The sequence below is a fragment of the Triturus cristatus genome, chromosome 7, assembly GCF_964204655.1.
Source record: "Triturus cristatus chromosome 7, aTriCri1.1, whole genome shotgun sequence".
NCBI classification, from domain to species: Eukaryota; Metazoa; Chordata; class Amphibia; order Caudata; family Salamandridae; genus Triturus; species Triturus cristatus.
The window spans coordinates 498500124-498518362 of record NC_140590.1 but is presented as its reverse complement, the minus strand read 5'-3'; positions in this window follow the sequence as shown (position 1 = coordinate 498518362).

Sequence of the window (18239 nt, the reverse complement as noted above, 5' to 3'; positions counted from 1 at the left end):
TAGAGCAATGTGGCCTATTAGGGGTAGGGGGAGCCTAATCCATTTGTCGATTGATTCAGTGAGTCATAATTTTCCCATTTTCCAGCATTACCACTTCTGGATCAGTGTGCATTTGTACTCCCAACTATTGTATGGGGTATGTGGTGCATTCTATGGGGTATTTGGTGGAGATGGGGACAGTATTAGTTGTAAGTGGTATTATCGTTGATTTATGCCAGTTAATGTGTAGGCCTGAATGTTGTCTGAAGCATTCTATTTCTTGCAGCATCAGCTTTAGATTATGTTCTGGATTACGTATGTACAATTAGGTGTCGTCTGCATTTGCTGAAATGACCAAATAATGTTGTAGGAACATTAAGTCTCTATGTGCATGATATTCTCGTATGGCGCATGCCAGGGACTCAGCAGCCAGCACATACAATAACAGCGAGAGAGGGCAGCCCTGTCTAGTGCCTCTAGTGATTGCTATAGGTTTGGAGAGTGACCCATTGACTCGCACAAATGCTGAGGGCTGTGTGTACAGAACCTTGACTAATTTTAGGAACACCTCAACCACTCCCACCCTCCTGAGGACCGCATACAAGAACCGCCATTCCAATGAATCAAAGGCCTTGTCGATGTCCAGGAAGAGGGCTGCAGCTCTAACATTCGCATCGATACGTGTGATAGTACCGAAGAGGGTTCTTCAATTGCACATGAGGTAGTGACCCAGAACAAATCCAGTTTGCTCCTGTCCCACTAGTCTTGGCGGTAAGGGTGCTATTCTATTCGCCAAACATTTTGGCAAACAGCTTGGCATCTGTATTAAGCAATTATAATGGTCTGCAGGAGGAGCATTGATCTGGCTGTTTGCCGGGTTTTTAATAGAGTTATTAAGGTGGCCTCTCGCATCGAGGGTGGCATTATTCCGTCCTTTGCCATTTCTTCGCAAAGGTTCATCAGATGGGGTGTCAACCTTTCTTGATGTGTTTTATAAAAGGCCACAATCGGACCGTCCGACCCTGGTGTTTTGTCATTAGGCATGTCTTTTAATGCCACCGTGATTTCTGTTGGGCAGAGCGTGGCCATGAGACTCTCTCTGCCTGTGTTGTCCAACCATTGCATTGCTATATGGGCAAGGTAATCTTCATCAGTCTTGTCTGCACTGAATTCGCTCATGGTGTACAGTTCTTTATAATAGTGACTGAATGCCTCCACTATCTTAGGCGGACTACCGACTAATTCTCTATGTTCATTATATATTTGTGAAATGTCATTGTCTCGTCTATTGGGCCATGTCAGTGTTGCTAGCTAGGCTCTGGGCCGGTCCCCCTCCGCATATGCCCTGGCTGTGGCATATTTTCCTAAGTGTTCAATCTCGATATTGGTCAGTTCATTAAATTCGTCTATTTTTGCCCTAATCTGTAGAAGAAGACTTGGTACCGCCCTCTCCTGGTCTTGCCTCTCTAGTCCGTTCAGCCCCATCTCCGCTTTGTGTAGTTGTGTTCTGATCGACTGGAGTACATTGGCATGTTTTGAAATTGTTATCCCCGAATATATACCTTGAATGTCTCCCATATGGTGCTCATCTTGGCGACACTTCCCAGATTGGTACTTAAAAACTCATCAATTGCCTTCTGTAGGTCATCACGAAATACTGGGTCTAGTAATGAGTATTGTGGGAATTGCCAGGTGGTCTCTCTGGGGTGCATGTTACTAATTGACACACTCAGCTTGACAGGAGAGTGGTCCGAATATGTGCGTGGCATGTGTTCATATTCGCAGATGAAGGGCAGCAGCACCTGTGATGCAAACCAATGAGCTATTTGAGTATGTGTTTCATATGCAGAGGAATAATTTGTGTATTCACTGGGTAGGGGTGACCGGTGACGCCAAACATCTGTTGGTCCCTAAGCTTCATCCATTCCAGCTATGGCTCTTGCTGCCATAGAGGGCCACCTGGGAGGACCCTTCGATCTGTCTAATTCTGGGTTCTGTATACAATTGATGTTCCCCCCCCCCCAGAGTTGTGGGATATGTGAGTGTTTCATGATTTTGCCATGCAATGAATAGTAAAATTGTGGGTCATCATGATTAGGCCCGTAGATTCCGATCAATAATACATTGAAACTGTCTTTATGGCATCTGGCTGAAACGTATCTCCCCCCGGGTCAATGCCCACTTCAAGAACCCGCAACCCAGAGTTCCTTCGTAACCAGATCAGCACCCCTATAGCATTGGAGGTAAGCCCTGATGCAACACATATGCTTTTCATTCTTTTCTGTGATAATAGGCCAGTATGGGGAGTCAGGTGGGTCTCTTGAAGTATGGCCGCATCTATGTGATGTCATTGTAGATAAGCCACTACCTTAAAAAAGTTCCGATGGTTGTTTAGGCTCCTCACGTTCCAAGTTATAAACCTTAACTGGGTGTTAGTGGTGGCAGTTTGTATCTCCTTAATCATACTTATGTTTGTTACGGTTCAGTGTATGCTCTATGTGTGACCAAGTATCTTGACCAGCACTTCTATGCACAGCTTGACTACTATTACTTGCTAACAGTTTGACTATAATTCCCCTAACTCCCCTCCCACGCCACATCCCAAAACATACAACATGGCTTAACTGGAACATCCCCTGTAACCCTCCCCCACTAAAACTTGGTGTGCCTGCCCCCGTTGTGTATTACACTTGAGGACTGTGGTTGCCGACCTCTGATACTTCCCTGATGGTCTGTTCCCGCCCTCCTTAGTTGATCTGACATCTGAGCAGTTTAGTGTGTAGCCAACTAGTGTAGAAAGCAGTTCTTGGCTGTTTTCAGTCTCTTTCAGTTCAGTAGGTGCTTCAATAGCAAACGATGATGAGTGTGCCCTTAGTCTTTTGCACTTCACTGTAAGCCAGTTGTTTTGTAGTGTACTCCGATTGAATGACTTTTCACCATGTTTGTTGTATCCGTCCTATGACCTTCATTCTTGTGTAGCGCTGGTTGTATGTGACCCGTCGTCATCAGTCCTGTTGCTCTAAATCATTGTGAAGGGTGTCTCCATCTTCTTTAGACCCTTGTGAGTGCTTGCTGGCTTTGTCTTAGGTGTGTCTTTTAAGTTCTTGTTGCAATTGTTGGGATCGTTATAAATCTTAGACATGCCTTCAATGATCACTTTCAGTCTTGCAGGATATAACATTGCATATTCTAGTTTGAGCTCTCTTAGCTTGCGTTTCATGGGTGTAAACTGTCTTTGCGCCTCCTGCACCTGTGGGGTGAAGTCCGGGTAGAGCGACAGTCCAGATCCTTTGTACTTGAGCATGAGCAGCTCTCACACCCGCCTCAGAGCAGCATCCCTGTCCCTATAGTTTAATAATCATGCTATCAAAGGCCGAGGGGTGCCCCCGAAGGTGGTTTTGGGGCCAGCGAGCGGTGCACACGCTCAACAATAAACACAGAGGAAAATGTTGGTCGACCCAGCAGAGTCACGAGAAGTTGTTCTGTAAATAGTTCCATATTCCCAGTCACTGTGAATTCTGGTAAACCTAGTATGCGCACGTTGTTGCGCCTAGAGTGCATTTCCAAATCTTCGGCTTTGTCACTTATTGATGTCATTAGCTTCCCCATTTGTTTCTGAGTGGCTACAGTCTCTGTTTGAGTATCTTTGGCATCTGACACCCTATGCTCCACCATGTCTAGTCTCTCAGGATGTTTGTCTATGCACTCTGACATACCATCCATTCTGTATGAGAGTGACTCCATCTTCCCGTCTATGGTAGCAAGGCTGTGTTGTAGTTCAGTCAGTATGTGGGGCATGTCCCCTCCTGTTTCGGTAGCCATAGCCCCTTGTTCTGATACCGTGGGGTCAGTGTCCTCCTCCCAGACGCTTGACGATTTACGTTGCTCAAATTGGAGGTTTGGTTGAGTCCTGTCAAGCTTCCCCATGTTAAGAAGGCTTGCCGCTGTCAATTATCCGCTAATTATCACTTGCAAGATCCCAGGTAACACCAAGGTTACCATGCTGTTGTTTGAGGCGTCTAGAGCAATGCGTTAAACTAGCAACTCTCATCTGGCAACAGTTTCTACCCATATGCGGCCAAGTATTGTCACACATTACAACAAACAAATGATGGACGGAATGCTGACAATGCAGACATTCTCCCCCAGTCAAGAGATCTGGGTTAAATCCATCGTTCTTTTGCCCACTACACCACCCCAGTTTGGACATGGCCATATGCAAATCAGTCTTGACCCTGTGCCTCATGGGAACAGTCCAGCCCGAACTGCCAAGCCATGTCTTCCCTGGACCGGAATCAAGCATCCTAGGACCGGTTTCTGGCCATCAGCCGTCATCAGCCAGGATAGCTTGACTCGAGTGGCGTAGTGAGCACGGGTCCCACGTCTGGGAATACCCATCCCACTTAGGGCGAAAAGCATTACAACAAACAAATGATGGACGGAATGCTGACAATGCAGACATTCTCCCCCAGGCATTCCGTCCATCATTTGTTTGTTGTAACGCTTTTCGCCCTAAGTGGGATGGGTATTCCCAGACGTGGGACCCGTGCTCACTACGCCACTGGAGTCAAGCTATCCTGGCTGATGAAGGCTGATAGCCAGAAACTGGTCCTAGGATGCTTGATTCCGGTCCAGGGAAGACATGGGTTGGCAGTTCGGGCTGGACTGTTCCCATGAGGCACAGGGTCAAGACTGATTTGCATATGGCCATGTCTAAACTGGGGTGGCGTAGTGGGCAAAAGAACGATGGATTTAACCCAGATCTCTTGACTGGGGGAGAATGTCTGCATTGTCAGCATTCCGTCCATCATTTGTTTGTTGTAACGCTTTTCGCCCTAAGTGGGATGGGTATTCCCAGACGTGGGACCCGTGCTCACTACGCCACTGGAGTCAAGCTATCCTGGCTGATGAAGGCTGATAGCCAGAAACTGGTCCTAGGATGCTTGATTCCGGTCCAGGGAAGACATGGCTTGGCAGTTCGGGCTGGACTGTTCCCATGAGGCACAGGGTCAAGACTGATTTGCATATGGCCATGTCTAAACTGGGGTGGTGTAGTGGGCAAAAGAACGATGGATTTAACCCAGATCTCTTGACTGGGGGAGAATGTCTGCATTGTCAGCATTCCGTCCATCATTTGTTTGTTGTAACGCTTTTCGCCCTAAGTGGGATGGGTATTCCCAGACGTGGGACCCGTGCTCACTACGCCACTGGAGTCAAGCTATCCTGGCTGATGAAGGCTGATAGCCAGAAACTGGTCCTAGGATGCTTGATTCCGGTCCAGGGAAGACATGGCTTGGCAGTTCGGGCTGGACTGTTCCCATGAGGCACAGGGTCAAGACTGATTTGCATATGGCCATGTCTAAACTGGGGTGGCGTAGTGGGCAAAAGAACGATGGATTTAACCCAGATCTCTTGACTGGGGGAGAATGTCTGCATTGTCAGTATTCTGTCCATCATTTGTTTGTTGTAACGCTTTTCGCCCTAAGTGGGATGGGTATTCCCAGACGTGGGACCCGTGCTCACTACGCCACTGGAGTCAAGCTATCCTGGCTGATGAAGGCTGATAGCCAGAAACTGGTCCTAGGATTCTTGATTCCGGTCCAGGGAAGACATGGCTTGGCAGTTCGGGCTGGACTGTTCCCATGAGGCACAGGGTTAAGACTGATTTGCATATGGCCATGTCTAAACTGGGGTGGCGTAGTGGGCAAAAGAATGATGGATTTAACCCAGATCTCTTGACTGGGGGAGAATGTCTGCATTGTCAGCATTCCGTCCATCATTTGTTTGTTGTAACGCTTTTCGCCCTAAGTGGTATGGGTATTCCCAGACGTGGGACCCGTGCTCACTACGCCACTGGAGTCAAGCTATCCTGGCTGATGAAGGCTGATAGCCAGAAACTGGTCCTAGGATGCTTGATTCCGGTCCAGGGAAGACATGGCTTGGCAGTTCGGGCTGGACTGTTCCCATGAGGCACAGGGTCAAGACTGATTTGCATATGGCCATGTCTAAACTGGGGTGGCGTAGTGGGCAAAAGAACGATGGATTTAACCCAGATCTCTTGACTGGGGGAGAATGTCTGCATTGTCAGCATTCCGTCCATCATTTGTTTGTTGTAACACAAGTATTGTCACACAGCGCCGGGCCAAGGTTCCCTCAGCGCTCCCTCACCACCTGGCCCCAGGGTTCGCCTCTGCACTGTGGTGTTGCCGCATAGTCCCCACGCCACAATCACCCTGCTCCACGTTAGAAAGGCCCGGACGCTTCTCCAGGCCCCAGCGTCACACCAAATCTCTGCCTCATGATGCCAGGGGTCGGGCCACGCACAGCGCCCACTCACTGCACATCTCGGGGTGCGCAAGATTCTTACAGCAGTGCTTCACAGTCTCCGCACTGCACTGTCTCTGTCTTGCTCGTTTGCATCTGTAGGCCTCAGGGTCTCATTGGGCTGCAGGTGCAGTCCTTCTATCTCTCCTGGGTGAGTCGCGCCTTGTACCTGAGGCATCACCTGGGTGTGAGGGCGTGTTTGTTCTGCCTTGGCCGCGCATGGATCGGGCCTCTTTCGGGGATCACGGCTCCTCTGCCATTCCGGTACACCACACTTCTGGTCTGGTAGGCCGCACCTTTACTTGTGACAGAACTGGTTGTAGTGGGCATGTTCAGTAACAAGCCAACCACCTCTGAGCTGCTTTCTTCAAGTAGCACCTTCTCCACCGCTTTTGGTACATTTTAATTTTCGGATGGGCACAATAGCTTAATGATAATGAGGACGGTTGTCGGAGCTCGCTTAGGCCGTGGCCATCTTGGAGTCAAGCAAGCTCCGCCTCCCCTTTTCAGTTAAGGTCTTTAGGAGGATTTCATGGTTGAAAGTGTCAGAAGCTGATGACAAATTGAATAATATTAGGAGGTAAGTTTTAATTGTCAGCTGCTAGTTTTACAGTGGCAGTTTCTGTGATGTGACCTTTTTGGAAAACAGATTGGCTTGAGATAGATTTGAGAAACAATTACATTCTGGCAGTTCTGAAGTTTTAAAAAAATTTCAATTCAAAAGCTAAGCCTGTGATAGGATGGACATTTTCCACTTCAGTCATGCGTACAGTGTTTTTTTAAGGACTAGTCTCATGATATCAGATTTTAGAGAACAAGGATGGACTAAGTTCTGTACAATGGATTTATTATTGTCTACCAGGTAGGGACTAAGGAGATGATGTTTTTCTTTCCCAAGTGAGCATGGGATGGGCCATCTGAATGAGTGTGTTTTGTGAGATTGCACAGAATTATTATATTTATATCTCAGAGATTTCTTCTCAGAGCAGTTCTCTGATTAGCTTTTTGACAATGTGTAGTATAAATGCTGAAAGTGATGCATGTATTTTATTTGTATTTTTATAGAGTGCAAACACAACACAGTTTGGTGGTAGAGTATTTTACAGAGTGAAATGAGGCAACAAATTAGTACATATGTAAAAATTCTGAATATTGAGAAGAGGACTGGCTGGGAGACAGATGGGGTAAAATTGTCCTATAATTGGTAGCAAAGAAGAGAGGTGTGTGTTACAAATATTTATATGATAATAGCATACTTCTATTCTATTTCTGCAGCTCAACACCAGTAAAACGGAAATTATTCTTTTTGGAGACGCTACCATTTCGTGGTCTCCCACCTGGTGGCCTACTGAGCTGGGGCCTGTTCCATTACCTAAACAGACAGCAAAAAATCTGGGCATCCGTCTGGATCAGGCCTTGTCTATGAAGGAGCATGTTTCTCACACCGTCAGCACATGTTTCTTCACCTTGCGCCTTCTGAAGAAAGCCTTGCCATTTCTTCCAGACCCTTTTCGTAGGACTCTGGTCCAGGCCTTGGTATTGAACAGGCTGGATTATTGTAATGCATTACTGGTTGCTGCCAATGATTCTGCTCTTAACCGTCTGCAAGTGGTACAAAACACCGCTGCACGACTGGTTATGAAAGCTCCTAGCAGATCTGCTTCTATTCCGCTACTCCAGCAATTACACTGGCTGCCAGTGAGGAAGCGTGTGAAGTTCAAACTTTGCTGCTTGACCCACAAAGCACTGTGGGGTCCCGGTCCGCTCTACCTGACTGATAGGCTCCATAGGTATATTCCAAACCGTGATTTGAGGTCTGGATCCAAAGCGTTGCTTCTTGTTCCGAGGATTAAGAGAATACGTTTGGGAGGAAGATCTTTTTCCTACCAAGCTCCTGCGTTATGGAATCAATTGCCTCTCCCTCTCAGACAATGTTCCGACTATCTCGGTTTTAGAAAGGCTCTTAAGACCACTCTCTTCTCAGAATGACCATACTTTACCTCCTTTTGCACTCGGTGTCCAGCGCTGAGAGACCCCTGCGGGGGTGATTCATGCGCTTTATAAACTATAAACTAAACTAAACTAAACTAATACTTGCACAAATGGAGCTACTGAAGTTGTTGGAGAGCATGTCTGCGAAATTAAGACAGACATGAGATAGTTACTGAAGGAAGTGTTGTTAAGATAGAATACTTTTAAGTTATTTTATTAAAGTAATGGAGGAGGAACATGTCCTAATATATGGGGAGAAAAGACTTCTACATTTTGGGAATGATCTTTGCAGAAACCTGCTTTGAAGTTTGAACCTGTCTGAAGGAATGGGTTATAAAACTTTAGTATTGCTGTGCTTTAGAGACAGAAGACACATGCAAGATACCCAGTTTGCTGACTATATAAATTGGTGTCTCAGCAATTATAGACTTATGCAGGCCTGTTTGAAGAAGATGTTGGCTTGTAAAGAGGGCATTTGGGAGTTATTGGGATTTAAATCTTCAGGATTCCCATCAGTAAGACGTTTTCATTTTCATTCCTTGATATGACTAGAGCTGCTCTACTATTTTAAAGTCTTAATCAAGTATAAGCAATTTTATTCTTCAGCGGAATCTGATCGGAGATTGAGCACCTCTGGCTAGAGTGTTAACTTGAGCATCTAGCTTAAGGTTTCTGTTTATGATCACTTTAGCTCATTTGATAATGAGATAGCTGTCTTGCAGTTCTGTAGATATGTTGCATTAATAAAAGACTGAACCAGTGTGTAGCAAAGGATGCAACTATGAAGGAGCCACGAGGAGAAATTCTGAAGGATCAGTTTTAGATTATGGCATCCTTGACTATATATCTTTAAAGTTTGCCGCAAGCAGAGTATTATCCCGTGCAGCTGAGAATCATCAGCTTAGATATTGGATTTAGGTATAAACTGTGATGTTCCATGTAAGGATTAGAAAATATTGGGTAGATGATGGAGCCTGAGGAACACCTTATTCCAAGTTATTGAGGGTAGAAATAGTTACAAAATTTGATTTGCTGCAAACATTTTCTACATATAGGAAGACAATCATCACAAGAAAGTAACTTTTAACCTTATCCCTTCCTCCAGTATTTTTAAAAGTTATCTAACATTTACTATGTCAAATGCAGCTGACAGGTTTGGAAGAATGAGAATAAGGATCCACTCATGTCTAGAATGGGGAATGCATCATTTACTACTTTCATTATAGTAGTCTCTATGCTGTGTCTCGAACGTGACGTTCAATTGAGGCTCATCAGAGAGTTTGAGTTTGTCCATAAATTTGGTCATCTGCTTAGCAATGCAGCTTTCGAAAGCTGAGATAAGATAGAGATTATGCCAATATACCTTTTTAGGCATGCCTAGCCATAGGGTTTCTTTTTTGGAGATGTTGCAGTCCAGAATGCCTTTGTTTCTGTGGATATTGACTTCTAAATGTTGTGAAAAGTCATTCATGTCTAGAGAAGATGAGAAGTTTTTAAATTACTGGTTTAGATTGAGATTTTCAATTTTCAGTTTAAAACCTCCATGGAAAAGATTCTTTGAGCAGTTGACTCACCATGTATTCCTTACATTCTTCAACTAATGTATTTTTTCCCCAAGAGAGTGGTATCTGATATGGACTATTGTGGATTTTTTATTTTTTTATTGGGAGAGTTCATCAATTGCAGAGTACATAAATACATAAAAAAGCAAAACGAAACGTAATTACATCATTGCCATCCTTTCTAGCATTAAAAAGTGACTTCAGAATATGATTTTTATAAACAAATGCAATTTCATATAAAATCCCCGCCTTACCCTGAACTTACGTCAGGAGAACACCTAACCAAATAATTCCCATAATTGTAGAAATTTCCTATATGACCCAGATCCTAATGCATATCTTTTTTCCGCTCCTTAATCCTATTCAGTTCAGATCATAGATGTTGAAAAGTTGGAATTTCCTCAGATCGCCACTTTTGAAGGATTAAGAATCTAGCTAATCAAACCACAATATACAATTGTTTTTTAGTAGCAGGTTGGCTTTTAGATCAGGTAAATATCTAATGATAGTTGCAATTTCAAAAAATGAGTGCAAAACTGATTAATCTCATCCCAAAATTTGCACAACCTTAGGCGGCCCCATATAATATGTGTCCAATTGCCCCCCCCCCCTCTATATCACATGTAAAACAATTTGTGGAAATGTGCGGGTTTTATGGAGGAAAGGGTGATTCTATATAGAAGCCATTTAGTATAAAATTGCATGCGTCGCAACTTGGCTCCTTTTAACAAAGAGAAGTTAAACTCATTGGACCCGATTCACAGAACTAACTTAAGACAAAATCCTAAACTTACTACTTTTGGTATTCACGGAAGTTATGATTTTGTCTTAAGTTTGTCTTAAGACAAACTTAAGACAAACTTAAGACAGACTTAAGACAGACTTAAGACAAACTTAAGACAGACTTAAGAAAGACTTAAGACAGACTTAAGTTAGGATTTTGTCTAAAGTCTGTCTTAAGTCTGCCTTAAGTTTGTCTTAAGACAAACTTAAGACAAAATCCTAACTTCTGTGAATACCAAAAGTAGTAAGTTTAGGATTTTGTCTTAAATTAGTTCTGTGAATCGGCCCCCTTAATCTTATCCCATGTTGAAGAGGATATCTGGAGATTTTCTTTGGACTGACATTTTGCTTGCACTTTTTCATGGAGTTCAACTGCCCCATGATTGCGCAAGGAAGAAGCCCAGCTACTGATTGTCTTACGGGTGTTAGATTCTATCAGATACTCAACGAGTTCTATAGTTGCAGTTATGCTTGTGGCATTTAAGTCCTGTAAAAAATGCCTGATTCTAATAAAAGACCATTGCATTATTATTTTACAGTACTTAATGCTAGGCTCTATTTTGATCCGGTTTTTCCAATTTCCATCCAGAAATGAGGCACGGACTGATTATAGGGGGAAAAATGGGAGAGTTAATCTTTTAGTTCTTACAAGCAGATTACGCATGAAAAATACGTAAAACAACACAATTTCCAGGAAATGCCAATCCATTCAAATTTCAATTTTATGATATAATACTTATAATTGTTTATGTATTATGCACTTTACTTTGCACTGGCACTTTAAGAAATCAGTATGCTCCGCATCCAAAGGAATGGTGCCAGGTAATGTGAAATGCGATGCCATCTGAAGGGATGTGCAATAGTTTTAAATCTGACTTTAGCTGCTTTCTTTATATGGTTTTAGTTTGTCTGCCCTTTACTCAAAAACGCAACTATGCACTTTATATCTGTGAAATAATGCTTATTATTCTTTATGTATTATGCACTTTACTTTGCACTAGCACTTTAGGACTATTGTGGAATTTGTGATGTCAAGTTTAATGTCAATGAGAAAACATTGGAAAGACTGGTATGTTGAATTGTTAAGGATGATTCATATACGGTGAACCTGGGAATTACAACTACATTTCCAGCATGAGAATGAAAAAGGTTGAGCAATCTAGGTTAAGCAGGTTTTGGTGAGAAATTCTGATGTTGTGGATGTGAATTAGTCCCACAATTTCTGAAGTAAATAAGATGGCCAATATGCAATTGAAAACCCTGCAATACAGACAGGTGTGGTCTTCTTATTTGGACTTCTGCAACATTGTTGCCTGAATGTAAATGTTGTTGTATGGTGTGTGGACATTAGGGAAATGCCAGGGGCTCTAAGAGACAGTGGGTCGCCTATAGGTTCTGATTGGAGATTGGATGTTCTGCAAGTAGTTCAGGCACTGTATGTGATTTGGAATATGGGCATCAGGTTCAGGTGTGTTATTTCAATGGAGTTGATGAAAGGAGTCATATTAAGGGGGGAGCTTTTCAGTGTTTGTATGTCCATGAGGTGTTGAGTGTGTGGCAAAGTACTTCAAGACTCTAAAAACGTCTTCTAGAATTGAAAAGACACTCTTGTCATTCTGAATTTTGATAGAATAATGTACCATAGTCAAGTTGAAACTGAAGTGAGATGTTGGCCTTGATATAGAAGGGTTATGAGGCCATTTTAACAAAGGGGGATGTTTACTGTACTTTGTGATTTGGATTACTTGGTTGATGAGAGAAGGGCTTGTCTTGATTTGAAGAATGTCTGCTACAACTTAGGTCTTATTGAATCATTGTCAACTACACACATTATGTGGTGTGGCAGACTGAAATGTACGAAGATGTTGTTTGCTCCCCAAATTAACCTCACCATAAGTATATTTGCACTGCTCCGCTCTACAACTTTCTTTAAAGCCTTAAACATGTTAATTACATGATTTATTTAGCATAATAAGAAACCCAGTATCTTCACAAAGTAATCACAGGGAGTAATGAGAAAGGTGGAGTAGGGCTTTCTAACTTTAACAAACTCCAAGTAGCCTACTTAATCAAACCATCCATTTCCTGGTTTTAATCCACACGAATCTCCCTCCTCCAGTTTCGGCCGGTCTTGAGAAAGACCTCTTCTTTCCCTTCACACCACTAAATGCTATTTAATTGAAACACTTCCGGCCTCTGCACTGCATCAACATCATCAAAGATATCATAGAAGCCGTTAAATAATTAGATAGTAAATGCCCAGAAAAAATATGATACTCCTCTTTTGCCTCGCTATGGTACAACGATCTAATTAAAAATTGCTACACTGGCTAACTTGGACCTCTCACAACATACAAATGTTACTTGAGTTTGAAATAGCTTGAATAAAAGCAGACAAGAGGCACTCAGCAAAACAGGAACAGTCTGTTTAATAAAAAATTATGGCTGGGAGAACAGTTTCAGGCACAGGTACTGAGGAATGTATTCATTTACAATCAGTATGTGTCCTTTTTTACAAAACATGATAGGATATAAAAGCTTCTGGCGTACCATATATGGTGAGGAATGTTGGCTGCTGTCTTTGAAGTGATAAATTAAATGCCAAAGGCTTACCACAGGTGGGTCTCGATCGCACGTGGACACAATGTGGCCAGTGGATAGTGTGTCCAGATCTCCGGCATGGGGAGAGCATGATCACTGCCTGTGTTAGGTCCTGAATGGCTATGTGCTTCTAACTCATGTGGCATCTGACTTCTTATGGTGTTTTAGGAGCACGCTTACCCCCTCCGTCTATGTGTGCTTTATTAGGGCAATCTCACTTGACTCTTGCAATATCTCTACTCTCATTTGTTTCCTGTCCTAGTGTTTGCCTGCCAGCTATGCACTCTCCCACCTGTGACCTATCAATCATCAATCCCTGGCCTTGATCTCAGGGCGTGTCAAACTACATATTTGCAAGTCAAGTTTACATGGCGTTCACATGGGAGAGATTCTGTTAAGATTTCATTTTAATAATAATAAAGGGGTTTGTAGAGCGCATGGTGACGCCTACCGGCGTATCCCCGCGCTGAGGAATAGAGTCAGAGATCAGAGGAGGGGAAGAGCCTAAAGGGCAAATAGGTGTGTTTTTAGAAGTTTCCTGAAGGTGGCTTCATTTTTTGCTAACCTAATATTGATGGGAAGGGTGTTCCATTTGGTTGCTGCCAGGGAACGAAAAGATCGACCTCCCATTCTGGATTTTTTTATACGGGGGATCATGAGGAGGCCCTTTCCCATCGAGCGAAGTGCTCTGTTAGGCTCGTATGGGACAGCTAGGTCAGACAAGTAGGACGGTGCACTGTGAGAGATAATTCTAAAGCATAAAAGAAGGGCTTTAAAAAGAATTCTCTTCCTGATGGGCAGCCAATGAAGGGTTGCCAAGGTGGATTTAGAAGCAACTCTTCTGGGTAATCTTAATACTAGCCGTGCTGCCGAGTTTTGTAGTACCTGCAGTCTCCTGATGTTCTTTTCCGAAGTACCAAGAAGAAGTACATTGCCATAGTCCATGCGAGAGGTTACTAGGGCCTGAGTCAAGGTACGCCTGGCCTCCAAAGGGAGAAGGTCCAGGGTACGGTTGAGAGTTTTCATGACCCCAAAGCACTTCCCTACAATTTTATTTACATGGCTGTCAAAGGAGAGTTTGGTATCCACCCAGACACCTAAATTCTTTGCTTCTCTGCCGGGAGTAGGCAGAGGCCCCAGACAGGATGGCCACCACTCCTTGGTCCAGCTAGTGTCCTTGCCTCCAATTATCAACACCTCAGTCTTCGAGCCGTTAAGTTTGAGGCAATGTTGGGTCATCCAATCTGCAAGATTGCTCATGCAGGTTTTAAAATTTTCAGCAGCCAAGGAGGGAACTTGGGACAGGGAGATCAGCAGTTGAGTATCGTCGGCGTAAGAGACTAGCTCTACGCCGTACGATTGGACCACCCCTGCCAGTGGGGCCATATACAGGTTGAACAGGGTGGGACTCAGGGCAGAGCCCTGAGGTACCCCCTGTTCTAACGCTATGCTGTCCGAGAGAAAATTGCCTCTCTGAACCTGAAAGCTCCGGTTGGTTAGGAAAGCTTTCAGCCAGCCCAGTGCCTTCCCGGTGACCCCAGCTTTGTTTAGACACTGTAGCAAGATGAAGTGTGCTACAGTGTCAAACGCAGCACTGAGGTCCAGCATAATGAGTGCCATGGTCTTACCCTCATCTGCGCCTTCCCGTAAAGTTTCAGTCGCTCTCAGGAGCGCTGTCTCTGTTGAATAGCCTGATCTAAAACCAGACTGAGAGCTGTGTAAAGCATTTTGGGATTCGAGATAGGCCATGAGTTGAATATTTGCTATTTTCTCTGCGACTTTGGCTAGGTAAGGTAGCAGAGATATAGGTCTTAAATTGTCTAGGGTATCCTGACTCACATTGGGCTTTTTCTTTATTGGAAGTACGATTGCTTTTTTCCAGTCTTCAGGCAGACAGGCTGTAGAAAAGGAAATTTGTAGCACGTGCCTAAGGTGGGGCTCCAAAACAGCCAGACTAGCAGCTATTATTTTGGGAGGAGCCGGATCCCGAGGGGAACCAGATTTAATACTTTGGCAGATTTTTACAAAGATTTCCAGGGAAGGGACCGTGAAATTACGCAGGCATAAATCTGTGGGAGCGGCATCATCACTCTCAGCAAAGTCATGTCCTGGTTTTATGTTGCCCGAAAAGTTGGCATAGATGTCAGTGATCTTGCCGGAAAAATACTTAGCGATCTTATTGCAAGTATCAACTGAATCATTAAGGGAAATATTGTTAGAGGCAGTTACAGAGATTTCTTTAAAGATCTTAAAAAGCTCCTTCGAGGAATTCTCTGCTTCTATAATGCGAATGTTATAGTGGGATGCTTTGGAGGCTCGGATCATTCTATAATAGTTTTTTTGCGCTTCTTTGTAAAGGGTTTTAGTTTTTGGGCAAAAATTGATACGCCATGTCCGCTCAAGTTTTTTACAAGCGGATTTGGCTAGACGTAGTTCATGAGTGAACCACGGATTAGCTTTATTGGCTCTCTTGATGTTAGTCAGCATACGAATCGGGGCAGTGCTATCTAAAGCAGTTGTGATGCATTTTTGTAGCTGACTATAAGCTGTTTCACAATCAGACCCTCCAGGAGGTCCAGCGTTATCAAATTTCTCAATAAAAGAGTCAAGGGAGAAATTTTTCCATTTTCTACATTGATAGCGATAAGCAGTATCAGAGCTGAGTTCGGTAGCAGGGATCTGTATTTGCATCGGAATCACGAAATGGTCAGACCAGGGTATCGGTAGAGGGGCCAGAGGGAGTACTCCAGTCCAGTTCCCAAAAATGGGGTCCAGCAAATGTCCTAATTGGTGAGTTGGGTCCTGATTTTTAAGCTCTAGCTGTAAAGAGAGCAGATCAGACTTTATGTCAGCTGCCTCATTGTCAAGGGGGTTGTCAAAGTGGACATTCATGTCTCCCAACACTAGCAATCTGGATTTTCTCAGTGCTAGGTGAGTTGTAGCCTCCATAAGGCTAGATGTAAAGTCATAGAGTCTTCCTGGGGGTCGGTATATAAGGATACCCGAGAGGGAATATTTCGGCCCTATTAAGATGGTAAAGGAGCCTGCTTCACTATGATCTATCGAAAGAGGAGATAGGGAGCATTCTAAAGGTGCCCTAGTTGCTATAGCGATACCCCCACCTCTACCATCCTTCCTATCAAGTCTGGAGAGGGAGTATCCCGGTGGCAAGGCCTCAATTATGACAGGGTCAGAATGCTCATCTAACCAGGTCTCAGTGAGAAACAAGATATTGAGTTCTTCATCCTCAAGGAGATGATAGATTTGATTACAATGCTTCCTAAGGGATCTGCAATTCAATAATGCCGCTTTTAGCAGCCCTTTCGTGTTAGAAGTGGTGAGGCAATTATTATCAGGAGTGAAGGGACATATGTTGCAACCATGTAGCGATATAGCCTCCATAGAGTGTTTGCAGGGGAGTGCAGTATTAGGGCATAGATCCAGCAATACCTGTCTATCATACCGCCTCTCTTGGGACTTGAAGGTGACAGGGTCCGAAGCCCCGCGCCCCGTCCGGCCGCGGACGGGCGCAGACGGGCTTGCCTTAGGCGCGCCATCGGCGCGCAAACAGCGCTCCCGCTGCGCTCTTCCGCTGCGCTTACGTGGGACGCACATTTATGGAAAGAGGATATGGGCGTGGCCTCGCGTTACCAGCGATGGCGTCCGATGTTTACCCTTTCTACAGCGCTAGAATCCGCTGTTAGTAGGTGCCTGCTGGCGGGAAATGTCTACAACTAGCTCAGGTAGGTGCAGAGAGTTAAAATACAAATAATCACAGTTTCACACAAAGTTTTATAAAAAAACGAGCAAATTACACCTCCGGCTTCCGCCTCAGAGGTCTATCTATTCCAGTGTGTCGCGCTCTCCAATCAGCGCTTTCATAGGGTAGGAGGGGGCGTGGCCTAGCGAGTGGGCGTGGCCTCGCGTTACCAGCGATGGCGTCCGATGTTTACCCTTTCTACAGCGCTAGAATCCGCTGTTAGTAGGTGCCTGCTGGCGGGAAATGTCTACAACTAGCTCAGGTAGGTGCAGAGAGTTAAAATACAAATAATCATCTCTATGTTACAGATCTAATAAACAAAGCCAGTCCTATCTCGTTTCCATCACTGCAAAACTCTAACATCCCCAATGAGGAATTTTATTACGCCCTGAAACTTAGAGTGGCTTTTAATAGTAATCATGCCTTTTCGAACTCAAGTCATCTGACTGTTATAGAAAATTTGAAACTAATAACCTCTCAAAATAAGCAAGCCACAAAGTTATATGAAACTCATCTGGAAAAGTCTCCAAATAACATACTTAAAACCCAGAACAAATGGTCCACCTCCTGCCTCAAGGCATCGCAGGTCCCTCTATCTGAGCCCTGTTGGACCCAAATCAGGAAATATGTGACTAAAGTCAAGATCTTATCTCTAGTTAAACATTGCAAATACTGGCTTATTCACAGATTCTTTTGGCCCCATGAAACACTCTTCAAACTGGGATCCAAGAACTCGGGCAAATGTTGGAACTGTTCTGCTAAAACAGGGGACCTTGAACATATGCTCTTCTGCTCTCTGCTTCAATCCTTTTGAACACATATTAATAATACAATCAACAATATTTTTCACTGTAATATGACCCTAAATCTATTTCTCATTAGCCTATGCCCATAGATCAATGTACTTACTTCCCCCACTAAACAACACGGAGCTGCTACTACTAAATCTACTTCTTACAGTAGGTGTTAAAATGATACTTTGTGAATGGAAAGACTTCAAATCCATATCCTACCACACATGGTGAGCCTCGGTCTTCTTCCTTAGAAATTCTGACAATATTTCTCTTCACAAAGATTACAACCATACTGCCTCCAGGCAGCTATGGTCACCTACAGATGCTTTCCAACGGGAACTAAAACCAAAACTCTCGTGAAAAATTACCCCCATCACCACCCTCCCCTTCTTTGCATCGACTTGGGATACCTTTTGATGTCTCTATTTCCCCCTCTTCGCTCCC